Here is a 12,905-nt window from a genome sequence, read left to right on the forward strand (position 1 = left end):
TGGTACACACAGTCACTTCTGAAGATTTCTAATAGGTAGTCAGTACTTCTAAGCTAGAAAAAAAAAAAAAACCCAGCCTTTGTAGTGTTAGGGGATGACATTTCATTACAAAAATCAATGATTTGGTCATTACCATTTCATGGTTGCTGGCAGCCATCCTCCTCTGCTTTCTAACAATTTCCATTTTAGGCACTGACAGGCCCTTCAAAGTGATTCAGCCAAATATCCACCCAAAGTTGCGTATTTGGCAGTTTCATACTTGAGAAATCTGGGGCCTCTGGGCAAAAATGTCAGAAAGGGCTCCCTCCTTCTTTGTCAGTTGCGAAACAAACAGATCACCATAAACAGTCACCGGGGGGGGCTCCTTGGGCAGCCGCGCCGAAGGGAGGGGGAGGAGCGGAAGTTGTTGGCAGGGGCTGCTTCCCCGGCTCTCGCTCCCCGTGGCTGCTCGCACTTTTCCTGAAGGCCAGAGCTGCCTCCGTCGTTAACCCCCAGCAAGGTGAGGCACAGCTCTCTGGCAAGCAGGCGTCCCCCGCTAATGGCAGGCAATGAGCAGAGACGGAACGTGATTCCGTCCCTGGGACGTGATTCCCTGAGGCTGGGAAGGCTAGGAATCCTTTGGAAGCTCACTGTCTGGACCTCCAAGCAGGCTGTCACCATGGATCCTCGCTGGGCGACTTCCAGGTTGGTCTTTGCAACCCACCTGGGCCCCGGAGCCACCACAAGGCTTAGAGCACTTCGGTTTGCCCAGTCGGGGGGCATCTCCCAGGTAGCCTCCTGCCTGCCCAGCTGCTCTAAGAATCTGATTCCCCAAAGTCCTTTCACATGTCTCCCTCGGCCTTAAAGTCTCTCCCCCGGCTCTTTAAGTGACTGCCCACCCCCCCCCCCCCCACAACTCAGGACTCACTCTAAATGTTAGGCTACCTTGGCGAGGCCGTCCTGACTCCTCAGCCTGGGCCCCCACTGAATTTTCTCTTTCCCAGAACCTATTTTTCTCCTGCTCAAAGCACTCATTACCATTCATAACCATGTCTTTATTTGTGTGTTGGCTTGCTTATTACTCATCTCTCCTCTGACACAGTAAGCTCCATGAAGGCAGGGGCCACCTTTATTTTGTTCAACAATGTACTCCCAAATGCCTATCATAGTGCCTGGCACATAGTAGATGCTCAATAAATATTTCTTGAGTGGATGAATAAAATGCTGGTATTCTGCTTACTAGTCCATTCTGTGGAAATTTAAAAAGCACTCCTATTGTCTCCATGCATAGGTCTCTCCCTAAAAGCTTCTTGCATTTGACTGTTGCAGCTTGTGTATCTGGGGGGGAGAGAGCTAGCTAGCACCCAGCTACTTCCTTTCCCTGTCCACTTCCTCCTTCTTCATTGGGCCATGGTGCCCACGATCAGGCAGCTTTTTGGTTAGTGCTGGGGATTTACCAAAAGGAACTGACTTTAATAGCAGTGTATCAAAGTGTTACCTGGGGGGCCAGACTATGATGATACTTGATAATAATCCTCGAGTTCACCTTCCCTTCCCTTTGGGTGCTACTTTTAAGAAGTTATTTAGATTCCCTGTCTGAAAACAATGGCCAATATTCTCGAAGCTACAAATAAAGTCAAGTTGCTATGATGTCTGAAAACTTCTCTCCTTTCAGTTTGCCAGCCTTCCTTCTGGGAGCCTCTTGCAAGGCTGTCTGCTCTATTAAATAAATGGCCACAGCCATCCTGTTCCACACGCCGGCCTAGTTCCTCTTCCTTTGAAATTAAGTAATGAAGAGAGATGAGTTACCAGATCTCCAACATTTGAAAATGGTTCCCAAAGGGTTACCATGCCTTCTGTTCCCTTTCTTCCTGTCACTAGCTGCGACAACACGGGCGTTCATGTGGTTTAGAAAGGTATGGAAGGCCCTGTGCTCTTTGATTATACTATTGAATGGCAACCAATCCATTTATTTCTGCTATATCATTCCCTAACACTACCAAGGAAGGTTTTCCCTCATCCCTAGTTTAAAATATTAATCATCTCAACTCTGAAAATCTTTTCAAAAAAGTCTATCACCATTTCAAATGTGCTTCTTTTGGCCTGGAAATTCTATCGCTTGGAATTGATCCCGCATATATACCAGGATGCAAAGATGTATGTACATCCAGAGTGTTCACCGAAACTGTTTGTAATAGTGGTGCTCCCACAAAATGGAACCCTGAGCAGTCACAAAAAGGGCACGACAGATCTACATGTATGGTCACAGAAAGATCTCCATGATGTCCTAAAGGAAACAAGCAAAGTTCGGTACAGTCGGATCCCATATGTCTTTAGAGTCTGTCCCTCCTCCTCCCAGTGATTTCACTGAGCCCTTCCTTGCTTTTCCTCCCCTTTCATTGGTTCAGCCTTCTAACTGGTTCCCTAATCCCAGGGTTTCTCTTTCCAGTTCATCTTTCCCACCAACTGGAATGAACATTCTAGAACATCATTTCTGTCAGATCTCTACTGCCAGAGGGAGAGTCCCAAGCAACCAAGCCATCGCAATGACAGAGGCAGGGTGGTGGAGTGTTTCCATGCTCTGGAATGGAGACCTGGATTTGAAGGTAGGTTCCACCACTGACTAGCTGTGTGACTTAGGGCAAATGAATTAACCTCTCTGAGTCTCAGCTTCCTCATCCGAAAAGTAGTCACAGGGTGGTTGTGAGGAAGAAATGAGAAAAGCATGTGAAGAGCTCAGCATGGTGCCTGGCACATAGTAAGCACTCAATAAATGGTAGTGTTATTATTATTATTAAACCAGGAATTGGTTTATTTGAAGTTCTTTGAGAAATGCTTTGTAACTTTATAACACCTTTTGGGTGAAGAAGGTTTGTACATTTCCTTCACTTTTACTGGGTATCTAGTACCCATTGTGTACAGTAAGGCTGCCTTTGTTTGTCTATTTTTCCTGGTATGCACTACGAAAGCTGCCTCTCTTGTACTCCAGAATCTGGAGGACGTGTCTAAGTCCCTTGGATCCATGGCCTTCTGGAGTTTCTCTATAAACTTTGATCATATGACATCCTGTCTATGCCTTCATCTTCCCCGACTATTTTGCTCTAATCTTTCCTGCCTGCCCATGTAGGGCAGCCTCCCAGTGACTTCGGCCTTTTCCTGGCTTCATTAAGTCTTTCTTTATGGCTGCCTGTTTTGTGTTTCTCTTCTTTGGGATCAGGTGACTATTTTACTCCACTAATTCTTTAAAACCAAAGGGGCTGTTAGCTGGTGCTGTGGAATGAAAGGGCATGCCAGTTCTGTTGTTGTTTTTTTTTTTTTTTCTGGTAGAATCCTAATTTTATGCCATTATTGTGAAAAGGCAATCATGTTTTTATATTCCATTTTGAATTCCTTCTCTTTCAAGTGGGCTCCCAGAGCGGAGTCACGTCTCAGCTCTGCCTGGGGGCCAATTCACTGTGTGACCTTGGGCGCATCAAAGAGACTCCTGTACCTGTCTCCTTGCCAGCAAGATGAGGGTGTTGGGTCCGGGTTCCTAGCGTGTCTGCCAGCTCGGATGTTAAGTTCTTCTATGGTGTGGATGGGGTCCTGGAGGCAGTGACTACGGCTGAAGTTCTCTCATTATCCCCATGCCAGCGACTGGGACAGTTTCGTATATTTCTAAGCGCCCATCTTTCGAAAATTCTTCTATTGTATATGAAACGTCAAAAAAATTGGTTTTTCCTTTTCTCTGGGGCTCACCCCAGCAGCAAGCCGTAAGCCCCACTTACGCTGATAAGAACCGAACACGCTGACCTCTGGTCAGATCTGATGGCAAAGGACGTTTCTCTCATCACCACCTCTGTTCCCAGGATCGCCATCCTCCCACGCTTACATCCCTTGATACCTTCCAGGCAAATGCTGAATGGTTGATTATTTGCCCAGATGATTTTAGCATGCCCTCACTTGGATTTTGCCTCCAAAGTCTTTTTATTGAGAATTTTAATATTAAACATACACTAAGTCTCAAGCTTGATTTTAACTGATCCCACATGAAGGAATGATTTTCAACTCATAACACATGAGGAACATCTGTTCTGCTTATTTGAATTCAGGCAGTACCGTTATTATTATTATAGAAGCTGACTGTCAAGAATCAATATTTGTCTCTTTTAGTTCCATTGGACTTTCCGGAGTGCCACTCCCATTGGTGGAGCTTTGAAACATACATCCTGGAGTCTAGAAAACAGTGGGACAACGCCCATTTTCCTTTCCCTTTTCCCCAACTTTGGCTGCCAAACTTGGGTCAGGCCCTGGCTATCTCTTGCATACATGGTTGGGCGTGAGAGTCCCTGTCAGATGCAGCCAGAGTCATGTTCAAAAGTCCAGACATCAGGTGCACAGCCTTCAAGGCTGCCCCACGAAGGCCACCCCAGACCTTTGTTTGAAACAATCAGATCTTCAGTCCCCAGGGGGAATTTGGCTGAGCTGAGTTACACCTCTCTGGAGCCTCTAGATGGGCCATGAAGGAGAAAGTCTTCAGAAAAAAACCTTTGGAAAAGGTTCTCATCTTTGATGTTAGGACGCTCTGGTGTCTGACAATCAGTTAGTATTTGTTTCTAATAATCAAATACCAAAGCGTGTGTATGATTTACTTAAGAAAATAAACTCAAGCAGATTCAAGGGGTTCTTTATAAATAACTGTCAGTAATATTCCCATATGCTCTCATGAGTAGGAGGGAAAGGGGTGGGGTTATAGTCAGTGCTCTGGGAACTAAAGAAAACTCTGGGTATGCCCAAGGGCATGTGAACACTAAGGGCACTCATGCCAGGCTCCTATCCCTGGCAGCACGGGGGGTATTTTAACAAGGGCCTCATGAGATTATTCCCCTGCCTATGGGGTCTTAGAGGCAGGCAAGATGGGGCAGGCAGCACCTACCACAAAGGCAGTAGGTTGGCTCTAACTAAGCAGATTGGCTCAAAGTCAGGCTAAATATGTGATAAATAAGGGGAGGGCTTAAGTTGGAATCTTAACTACTAGTGTGACCTTGCCTAAGTCACTCAATTTCTCCGAGCCCCAGACTACTCACCTTTAAAATGGGACATTACTATTACCTGCTCGAGAGAGTTGTGAGGATTAAACGGGACGGTGTAAATAAATCACCCAGCACGTGTCTTGGGTGAGCTAAGTACTGCATGCCAAAAACAGAGCAGCTGCTGCTACCTGGCGTGCATCTGAGGCCGAAGCCTCATGCCTATTACAACAACTAGCACGTGTAGGTACTAAAAAAAAGTGCTGGCTTGACAAAAAAAGGCCACGTATTGTCTGAGTCCACTTATATGAAATATCCAGATTACGTAAATCCCTAGAGACGGAAAGTAGATTAGCGGTTTCCAGGAACTGGTGATCGGGGGATGGGGAATGACTGCTTAATAGGTATGGGGTCTCCTTTGTGGGTAATGAAAATGTTCCAGAACTAGACAGAGGTGATGATTGCACAACGTCGTGAACGTACTCAATGCCACTGACTCGTGCACTTTAAAATGGTTAAAATGGTTAAGTTTTGTGTTATTTGTATTTTACCACAAAAAATTCGCTGGCTTGGATTTAGCACTTTCTTCTCTTTTGTGGGTCTCTAATTCGCAGACAGCCCTGAGACAGTGCACACATACGGAGGCTGATGATCGCTATCTGCTTCCACCCCAGGGCGGGCTGGAGGCACTGGCTATGAGGCATGCCCGCTCTAGGCCGACGCCCCGCAAAACACCTGGGCCCTCGCACTCATGTCATGCGAGCTGGTTGGTGGCTCTCTTGGCCTTGCCCCTGACCTGAGCCCGTGTAGGAGGAGTGAGAACAGTAGGAAGGGTGCCAGCAAGAACCAGGTGATTAGGCTGAGGCCCAGCAGAAATAGTGGTGTCCAGCTCCAAGCCTACTGTTTCTCAGTCCCGGTGGGAGCCACTGACAGCCCTGCTCTCGGGAAAGGCCACTGTCCACGCTGCTGCAGGGAGCCCAATGGGGCTCATGTGATTATTAAACCCGTGCTGTACCCTCCTTCCTTGAGCAATCACCCAACACTCCAAATGCCTAGATCCTTGAGCTACTACCAGGAATGTCCCTGGAGTGAATTCATTTTGGGGGCATTGAGGGACGGGTTCCAATCTGGGGTCTACAGGGTGACCGGTTGCATTTGAGATTTGTTACCCAATAAAAATCTCTGCTAAGGCCCAGGACTGAAATAACTCAGCTGGGTTCTGGACTCAGCAGGGATCATTCATTAGCTAACACTTCTCATCTGTGATAGTTTCAGACAGGTTTTTTCATGCCCGCCCCCCGAAATGGGCTTCAATGTTGCAGCTGGCAGACAGCTGTGGCCTCACAGTGTTTACATTACCCAGACTAATGCAGTCTGTGCAGGAGACACAGAATGAATGTGATTTAGCTTTTGGAAAATGGGATTTCGAAAAGTTCCGTGGTTTTTCTCTCGCCCCTCCCTTCCCGAACTGCAGAAAGACTGAGGTGGAACGAAACAGGCACGGCTAGGAAAGGAGGACTCCTGTTTCTCAGGCTGATGCTTTTCTTTGTTTGGGACTTCTTTATTTGACACCTCCAGGTGGCGGGTGCTGAGCTGAGACCATGGGATTAAGATGACCAAACGTCAGGTCATCACTCTGCAGCCTGGTCTTACTGGGCCAGCACGAGCTCGCTGGGGACTTAGTACAGCATGCACAGAGACAGCTGGGCAAAGTCCCCTCAGCAATGGGCTAGTCCCTTTCGCTCTAGATGTGAAAAGAACTGAAGGGCCAGGGTCCCCATACAGAGCTGGGTCCATGACCAATTGCCCACAAAATGGAAGCAGGGGCTGGTTAATCCTACTAGGGTCTGTAGGACCTACCACACCACTTCCTGAGGAACCTACTCAAGTTCAACAGTCATTTTGTTTTACTTCCTCAAGTCACTGTTAAATAAGTTTCCCAAATCGTGTGCATTCTTTCTTCAAAATGCATCTGACATCCTCCCTTCTCCTCAGTCACCATTGCTACTGCTTGGGGTCAGGGCCATATTTCCTCATATCTGTACGCGGGCAACATCTTTCTAAACTGATCTCCTCTCGCCGGGCTTCTCTTCCTGATGGCTCTTCCAAATATCTAACCTTGTATCCCATCACATACCATCCTGTCCCAACTCATCCCATCAAGAAACATTTCCTGAGTGCCGGCCACGGGTTAAACCCTTTGCTATGCATTAGAGATATACACATCAACCAGATATATAAACTCTTCCCACAAGAAAATCAGTTTGAAGGGGAGAACTCCAAGGGAGCAGAGAATTACAGGAAAGTGTGAAAAGTGTTATGACAGGGCCCAGGGGATTGTGGGAGCCCAGAGGAGCACACCGAACCCAGTGTTGAGGGGAGGGTGAAGAGAAGCTTCCCCTGACCTGGTTTGCATCTGGCTGCTCACCTCCTCAAAACTCTACATTGCTTTCATAATCTGTCTCCGACTTTCTTTTTTCAATCAAATATCCCATGACTCTCTTAAAAGAAATCTCTATTCCAGAAAGACTGGTCCTCTTGCCTGTTATTCAACATATATAAACTCCGCTACCTCTTCAACTTTGCCCTTGCCCTTGGCCATTATCTGTCTTATTTGGGGCTGGATGGCTCCTGTTGGACAGGCAACACGTCTTCCCCCTCTCCTCCAGCACCAGCACAGTGCCTGGCACACAGTGTCTGACGACTGATGACCTACTCAGCACGTTTTCTTTTCACTATGGTACTGATCTGACTCACACAAGCAGGATAAATGATTTCGCCTCTATAAAACAGGGCTATCAGAAAAATCTGCGAATGCAGATGAAGGGGTTTGGAAAACTACTGATAAGTTTAGGTCACACTGTCCCCAGCTTTGTCTTGACCTCCTGGAAAGAGGATGTTGTCGATAATCAAGTGGAGATTAGCAGTTTCAAGAGCTTCAGTAGGCGTAGAGTTGGATATATTTTCCAATTCCGATTTAAATATTTAGCCTGATTTGTTTTGGGCTTTATTTTGTTTTGTTTTGTTTTGTTTTGTTTTGTTTTGGTCCCGGGCCTGTTGGTTAGGGCTAATTTGTACAGCTGCTTTTTCGTTTGGTTTCTTCCAAGAAAGCGAGAGGAAATAAGGTTGCCAGAAAATTTGCAGTTACCAAGGTTTTCCTAAGATGAATATTATTTTTCTCTTCTAATACTGCCAAATACAGTATAAAGAGAAGCATGTGATTATTCCACAAATTTAGTTGCACCAGGGGTCAGATCCTGTGCTCTATCCACATCCTGATGTTGAGAGACCTATACTGCACATTTCCTGACTGGCTCTTTGGTCAACCGTATTTCCATAGTTGTACCATATTTCCAAACTTGTAAATTCACCCTGATTCTGAGCTCGGATTCTCAGACTTGACTCCTCTTGGATTTCAGCAGGAAGGGCCAAAGGGGCTGCTTTGGGTAGGGCAGGGGCAAGAGAGGCAATGGAGAAGCTGGGGCCATGGAGAAAGAACACTGGAGAGGGAGTGAGGAGTGTCGAGCTCTGGTTCCTGCTCTGCCACTGACTAAATGTGTGGGCTGGGAAGTCACTTCCCCTTTCTGAGCATCTCCACAGGGAGGGCTGGAGTGGATAAGCTCCAAGTCCTTTCCTGTCCAATAATTTTGGACCCTGTGACTTTGTGATAGATGGTTCTATAAAGGCTAATAAGAAAATGTCTAGGCCTTGTGGGTGTTAACAAGGCTTCTCCGCCTTGGTCTGCCCTTAGGAGACATTTGCCCAAGCTGGTGCTTGGGCAACCTGAGAAGACTGAGAAGAATGGCCTGGAAGAGGGCACCCATGTTCTTACTAAAGGAACACCAAGTCTGGCCTGGATAGCTGGTACTGAGTCCCACTTAGGCCTGGAGGCTACTTTTTAAAACAGCTTTATTGAGATATGATTCACATATCATACAATTTATCCATTTAAAATGTATAGTTCAGTGGTTTTTAGTATAGTCACAGAATTGTTCAACTGTAACTACAGTCACTTTTAGAACATTTTCAAAAGCCCCTGATGAAAGAAACCCTGTCCCTTTAGCTGTCACTCTCCATCCCAAACTCCCTACCCTTCCCAGTCCTAGGCAACCACTAATGTTTATGTTTCTATGGATTAGCCTGTTCTGGATATTTCATAGACATGGAAACATATGATGCAGTCTTTTGTGTCTGGCTTCTTTCACTTAGCAGAATGTCTTCAAGGTTCATCCGTGTTGTAGCATGTGTCAGTCCTTCATGAGTTTTATGGCTGAATAATATTCCATTGGAAGGATATACCACATTTTGTTTATCCATTCATCAGTTGATGGACATTTGAGTGCTTTCCACTTCTTCGTTATTATGCAAAGTGCTGCTATGAACCTTCATGCACACGTTTTTGTGTGGACATTTGTTTTCAACTCTCTTGGGTATGTACTTAGGAGTAGAACTCTTGGGTCATATGGTGACTCTGTGTTTAATTGCTTGAGAACTTCTGGACCATTTTGCAAAGTGGCTGCACCATTTTACTATCCCACCAGCAGTGTATGAGGGCTCCGATTTCTGGAGGCTACTTGTTAATCCTGTCCCATTGGTAGAGAATACTTTCCAAGATTGACAGCTTGGAGAAGCCATCTCCCTGGAATAGTTTGACCATGTAATGTTAAGCTTTCAAGGGGACAATTTTTATAAGCAAGTCACCTCCATTTTGTTATATGGCGGTTGGATCCTGGGAGAAGATGACTTGGGGAAAGCCACTGTTGGCCTTTGAAATCTACAGTAATTCAGTGGAAACATTTCCAAGATATCTGATAGAATGACTTGTAATAAGACGCCATGGGTTTGTAGTGGGCTTATATCAGTTTTAACCCTTTTAAGGTTACTTTCTGTCAGCATTTGATCATTTCTGGGGTAGAGGGAGTTGAGAGAGTTTTGGTATATCTGCCTACTCAGTTTCAGTGTCAACGTGTCCTGCCTGGGAATTGGGGCAGGAACAAAATAAGTCAGAAAGAAACCCAGTGCTTTAGGTGGGATGAAGGAATGAAGATATGTACTGGTGTGCTCAGGATGGTGCCAGTTTACACCTGCTATCCCAGTATTATTAATAACACTGTGCTTCACCCTCAAAAGTGTCCCAGTTTGGACAATATATATGTCACCTCAGTTTTAGACTGCAAACATGTAATGCCCAGAATCACACTCAGAGCTCTAAAGGCTACAGAGTTTCACATCCTGATGAGCTTATATCTCACTGTGATAAAGAAAGGATGTCTCAAACTTGCTGAGACAGAGTGAGCAAAGACTGTACACAATGGAAAACAAATGCTGATGAGATTCAAAGTGTAGGAAAGTGCATTTTGGAGGAGGGGTGGGATATAGTGTGGGGATGGAAGTTAACACAGCGGACGTTTCCATGAATGAGGTGAAGCTTAAGGAGAACCTTGAATGAGGTATAGGATTTGAGCACTCCAGGTTCCCTGACAGACCAAGGTCCTGAATAGCCTTCATCCTTGTTCTAATTAAAAGGCACCGTGCTCCCTTGCGCTTGGGCAGACAATTCACATGACCTCCCAGCTCATTTGGCAGCACTTGGGAGAAATCTGGCCTTGCAATCAGACTAAATGATGTGTTACCCTACACTTAATCTCCACCATCCATCAAAATCCAGAGGCCTTGGCCTCAGCCCTCGACAAGAGGCCCACAGTACCTGGGTAGGATTTCATCCAGGGAATGAATGCAAAGCCCCTAATTCTCCATCCATCTCAGCCCTCTGTAAACAGTTAAAGACTGCAGCCAACAGCAGAAGAACTGCCAACCCAAATGAAAGCAGTGAGTCAGCAAAATAAAGACAGATGGCAATGGATTAACTGTAGCATAGGCAGCAAGAAGCAGACCCCTCTTAGTTCTGCCTGGATAGCCTCCCCTCAATTTCGGGCGACCTAGTGCTCACACAGAGTCCCTCATGACTTATGCTGGGGGGTGAGAGAAAGCATTTGCTGCACACACGGTGCACGTAGCCGTAGCAGTCTAGGCGAATGCTGTTTCAATCCACCGTCTCCAGGTGGTCCAGGCATGGGGAGGGGGACAGAGAGGACGGGGCAGATGGGAAGAAGACATTGATTAGGCTCTCCCTCAAGCTCTTCCACCTCCCTTGTCACAGGGCCATTTCCTTAGCTGGCCTCATTTTCAAGTGTTCCACTCTGTTGCCCCTTAACCATACTTCCTGCACCACATATTCCAGTTTGTGGCAACACCATCATCATCACCATAACTGGCCCTGGTCTTGCCCATCAGCTTAGTCAAGCTCAAAGTTTGGAGATGATAAAAGGTTGAAATTATGTCTAAAAATAATGTTTGCGATTGTATGTGAATTTCTCTTGTCCATGTATATGACGATGAACCCCTAGCACTGTGCTTCCTAGAACACAGGAAGTGCTCAATAAATATTTGTCGAGTGAAAGAATGGACGAATGAAAGCTCTGACACAAAACGTAGCCTAAAGACCAAAAACAAGATAGGGCCTCCCTGAAGTGAGATCCCTTATGTAAATATCTTTATTTATTCAATCAAGCAATCAGTCAATCAATAAGCATTTCCTAGCACACCCCTGCCCGGCTACCCAATACTTTGTGCTCACCCATCACCTTGGCTACAGCAACATTTTCTTAAGACTTTCTTCAAAAGGCCATCTTCTTAAACTGACCTATATCTTCATGCTGGCTTTTCGTATTCCTAAAACCTTTGATATTTGGGGTTCCTTGGAAGAGCTCCCAACAAATAACTGCCTTTCTATGAACAGTTCTTTGAGAAGTGGAATATGCTTAAGAATAATTCCAGACAATTCTTGGATATGGACAGGAATGGAAGTAGGAATAAACACTTGACCTAGCTGAGTAGGAAAGGAACAAGAATAGGAGCGTGCTGGAGCGGGGGGTGGGAAAGGAAATAGTTCTCACTCTATACCCACCTCGTCTACCACTTCCCACCACTACCCTCTCTGCCGGGAATCAGAATTGTGACTTTTCTAGCCTGACTTTTCTTAATATTATTATTTAAAAAAAATAATTCCTTGAAGTGAAATTCACATAACATTAGCCATTTAAAACTGAACAGGGGGCTTCCCTGGTGGCGCAGTGGTTGAGAATCTGCCTGCTCATGCAGAGGACATGGGTTCGAGCCCTGGTCTGGGAAGATCCCACATGCCGCGGAGCAACTGGGCCCGTGAGCCACAACTACTGAGCCTGCGCGTCTGGAGCCTGTGCTCCGCAACAAGAGAGGCCGCGATAGTGGGAGGCCCACGCACCGCAATGAAGAGTGGCCCCCGCTCGCCGCAAATGGAGAAAGCCCTCGCACAGAAACGAAGACCCAACACAGCCAAAAATAAACAATATATATAAAAAAATAAATTAAACAAACAAACAAACAAAAAAACCAAAAAACTGAACAGGGACTTCCCTGGTGGTCCAGTGGTTAAGACTCTGCATTTCCAATGCAGGGGGCATGGGTTTGATCCCTGGTAGGGGAACTAAGATCCTGGTGTGGGCAAAAGATTAAAAAAAAAAAAAAACCCTGAACATTTCAGTGGCATTTAGTACATTCACGTGTTGTGCAACCTCACCTCTATAGAGTTCCCGAGCATTTCCGTCACTCCAGGGTAAAACCCCTTACCCATTAAGCAGATTCTCCCCATTTCCTCCCTCCATCTAGCCCCTGGCAACCACCAATCTGTGTCCTGTCTCTATGCATTTACCTATTCTGGACATTTCATATGAATGGGATCATATAATATGTGACTATTTTGTCCAGCTTCCTTCACTTAGCATAACGTTTTCAAGGTTCATCCAAGTTGTAGCTTGTATCAGTGCTTCATCCCTTTTTATGGCTGAATGACATTCTATTGTATGAATACACCACACT

The 12,905-nt window shown here is 45.9% G+C and overlaps 1 long non-coding RNA gene across 2 annotated transcripts in view; it reads left to right on the forward strand.

Moving 5' to 3' along the window:
* Nucleotides 1-584: 584 nt before the first annotated feature.
* LOC132357828 (uncharacterized) overlaps nt 585-12,905 on the forward strand; it is a 30,963-nt gene continuing 18,642 nt past the window's right edge. The window contains exons 1-3 of one of the 2 annotated variants that reach the window (XR_009500350.1): nt 585-684; nt 2,429-2,585; nt 3,383-3,446. This is a non-coding gene — a long non-coding RNA (uncharacterized LOC132357828). Of the gene's footprint in view, nt 685-2,428; nt 2,586-3,382; nt 3,447-12,905 lie in introns of those variants that run through there. The other variant, XR_009500349.1, reaches the window with a different exon arrangement.

The sequence above is a fragment of the Balaenoptera ricei genome, chromosome X (genome assembly GCF_028023285.1).
Source record: "Balaenoptera ricei isolate mBalRic1 chromosome X, mBalRic1.hap2, whole genome shotgun sequence".
NCBI lineage: Eukaryota > Metazoa > Chordata > Mammalia > Artiodactyla > Balaenopteridae > Balaenoptera > Balaenoptera ricei.